This window comes from Schistocerca cancellata, chromosome 3, assembly GCF_023864275.1.
Source record: "Schistocerca cancellata isolate TAMUIC-IGC-003103 chromosome 3, iqSchCanc2.1, whole genome shotgun sequence".
Lineage (NCBI taxonomy): Eukaryota > Metazoa > Arthropoda > Insecta > Orthoptera > Acrididae > Schistocerca > Schistocerca cancellata.
Window position 1 is genome coordinate 331,780,781 of NC_064628.1, and position 3,573 is coordinate 331,784,353.

Consider the following 3,573-nt stretch of genomic DNA (forward strand, 5'->3'; position numbering starts at 1 on the left):
AGCCCTTGTTAGTTGGATGAAGCCTTTTACGGGTATTGTTAACGCTGTGCCTTAAGCACTTCCACCTATGCTGAAGAAAGACAAAATACCACAGGGAACAAAACGTATACATAATGCACCATGTGAACAAAGGTATTGTTTGTTGTTGTGGTCTTCAGTCCTGAGACTGGTTTGATGCAGCTCTCCATGCTACTCTATCCTGTGCAAGCTTCTTCATCTCCCAATATCTACTGCAACCTACATCCTTCTGAATCTGCTTAGTGTATTCATCTCTTGGTCTCCCTCTACGATTTTTACCCTCCACACTGCCCTCCAATGCTAAATTTGTGATCCCTTGATGCCTCAAAACATGTCCTACCAACAGATCCCTTCTTCTAGTCAAGTTGTGCCACAGACTTCTCTTCTCCCCAATCCTATTCAATACCTCCTCATTAGTTACGTGATCTACCCACCTTATCTTCAGCATTCTTCTGTAGCACCACATTTCGAAAGCTTCTATTCTCTTGTTGTCCAAACTAGTTATCTCCATGTTTCACTTCCATACATGGCTACACTCCGTACAAATACTTTCAGAAACGACTTCCTGACACTTAAATCTATACTCGATGTTAACAAATTCCTCTTCTTGAGAATACAAAGATATAGGGATAAGTAATAGAGTATTGGGTTATCTGGTTTTAACTTGCATTAGGTTAACTAAGATAACATTATTTTGCTTAGTTTGCAGTTATGTGCGTGACTCAAAGGAGATACACCTTGGTCGTGATGAGGGAGGGAATTTATTGTAGTTACTTTGATCATGATGTTCAAACGAATTATCTTGAGTATAGTATTCTTACACATATATAAGGCAAATGTGTTTAAGAACCAACCTTTCCAACTGGAATCTGTTTCTCACAGTAACCAAGACCTGCTTCTCACAAACCACAACTGGTCTCTAAAACTAACCTTTAGCATGTTTATGGACTTATTTGTTGATGGACTGGAAATTCTAGCTGGCATAAGTAATGAACATCAGGAATTACAATCTTCCTACAACAAACTAAGGGCTCAGTTACAGCTAGGTGTAACTTCGGAGTCACTAGTGCAAATAAAGGAGGTCGGTTAGAAGCTAATGGGAACCTGCAGAAAAAAGTATTTGGAATGGCAGATAGTGATGACATCACGAGCTTAAATAAGACAGTATGGATGCTGCTGGAAATAGCCATGAAGACAGAAACATCTGTAAACTGGCATACGATATAGATTGCGAATATGGAACAAGGAATCTTGAACATCACTAAAATAATACCTAAAATAGCAACCCAGTTTCAGATGCATACCAAAAAAACTATGGATGCACTAAACAGATATTTGTAAGAGGTACAGAATCGTATGAGTACACTAGGTGAAAGATTATTATTAGCCATACATTAGTTGAGTGATGGGTATTAGTCAGATTGCTACGAGAACTAGCTAACAGCAGGGAAGATGGGGCTGGCACACTTGCATAGAGTGACATCTGCATAGGGTGACACTTGCACTGAGCCTGGGGCTCCTGCCGGGCTAACTGGCACACTACTAAGTCTAGCAGTTCGGCACAGCTGCCCGTGTGAGCTGGTTCACGCTCATCGGTGAGCAACCATGCATCGCTTCAGGGTGGTCCATTAAAGTGTTTCGTGACAAATTTATTTTTAAGACTGTTGTATTAGGGAGAACTGACAATGAAATTCACTGTCTCTTTTAGCATTTTGATGTTGCAAGGAACAGGGGGCATTTAAATAAGGAACATGGTATTTCTCACGAGTGTTCAACTATTTTCAGGACTCTCCGGCATTGGAATATCACCCCAGCGTTGCAGTATTGGGAAAGTCCTGTACCATGTGACAAAGTAAGACAAAATAAGCTGAAGATATGAAATGACGTTTGTGTTGGGGAGGGTGCTCGACTTTGGTAGTTTGTGCAGCTCCGTTGATGCTGCAATGGTGTAATGGTTAGCATTTTTGCCTAGTAAGCAAGAAGACCCGGGTTCGAGTCCCGGCTGTAGCATAAATTTTAATTCGTTTCTCATGCATATGTTCGTTATCGAGCCACTGGTCCAAAAAAAGTCATAAAATTGCTGAAGCTTTTGGTTTCCAGTCGTGCTCTCCTGAATACAAGATCATCCATCGTCCAGTGAAGATGTGCGAGAGCAGAACACAGCGTATTTCCCTGTTTTCCGTATAGGGTGGAACAGGTCGCGACACTGAACTTGTTTCCACATACATTGGATGAAATGATAACTGCAACCAGCAATGTTTATTCCAGGAAAGAAACTGATAGCTGCTTGGGCATAGCAGTTTCGAAGTCCATCATCAGATATGCGAGATTCCATTGAGGCACTTTAGTTTTAATTGCATTAAAAATGTTCTTTTGTTTCTCGCTTTTTATTTGGCAGCAAAGCGTAAACCACTGGAATGATGTTTGCTTCCTTCCAAGAAATAATGAGACCCCCGAGGAGTATAAATAATTGTCTAAACTGCTTGTTCGAACCCTTGAACATTTCGTCCAGAAAGAATATTCACAGTTTGATAAAATACGCTTTTCCCTTTTAGCTGGCAAACACCAGAATTCTGTCATTCCATCACTTGTTATCATTTTCAAGTAAAAAATTACAACCATCATTCATCAGTAAATTATTTGCTTCGAAGGATTTTCCTCCACAATCGGTGAGATATTGTGTAGTTCCCATATATTTTCGCCTAACGGAATGTAACGATCATTTCGTACTTCTGTGTGGTGTTAACGAATTTAGTAAGTCGTAGCCTTGACTGAAGAGCTGCCTTACCTCTTCAATGGAAACCAAAGAAAGTGTAGCGTCTGTTTCTTTTCCCCACTTCTTTGCGCTGACAAAATATTTTCGCACTTCCTTTTGTGCTTCAATTGGAATACAAACGTGGCTATACTAAAACTGTGTTACTTTGTTGTGGATAGCTTTCCTTTACATTTATTCTTTTTAAAGTTCACACAACGCCATTAAGTCTCTTCTTGTTTATTTGTGTAGTAGTCCGCTATATAATGATGCCCACCGTAAATCAGTAAAAGCTTTCCCTTGGTGGTCTCGGTGAACTCATTTATCTCAGCATTAAGACAGGCAGTACTATTTGCCACTCAGAGGTCAACTGCAATACTGAACTCTGGGAGAAAGCCATGCTCACTACGAGCTGGAGCGGGGACGGGGGACTTTGTGCAGGAATTGGGCTTTGGCCTTCTCCAAAATACGTCGCAGGAGCAGTGGACAGACCGATGTCTCCCACTTCTGGAACACCCTGTCTACCACTTACAGTTTTCCCAGCTCCGTGCAAATGTCTGTACAAGTGTCAGACCATGCAAATGTCACAAACTCTTGGGAGATGAGAGAATAGAAGCTGAGAGGATGCAGGAAGCAGTTCGCACGGGCAGCTAAGAACGACACTGTTGACTCCACAGCAATGTGTATCAGGATTACAGAAATCGGAAAAAGAACTTCCAACACGATTATAACATAACATACTTCCAAAAAAAGTAATACTGCACTTTCCGACGACATTTCCATGTTTAAGCTCTATACACTTC

General features: G+C 41.0%; 1 non-coding gene across 1 annotated transcript; it reads left to right on the plus strand.

Annotated features, from left to right (window-relative positions):
* The first annotated feature begins 1,955 nt into the window (after positions 1 to 1,955).
* Positions 1,956 to 2,028, plus strand: Trnat-agu (transfer RNA threonine (anticodon AGU)). The gene has a single exon. It is a non-coding gene; the product is annotated as a tRNA-Thr (tRNA).
* Positions 2,029 to 3,573: the final 1,545 nt, after the last annotated feature.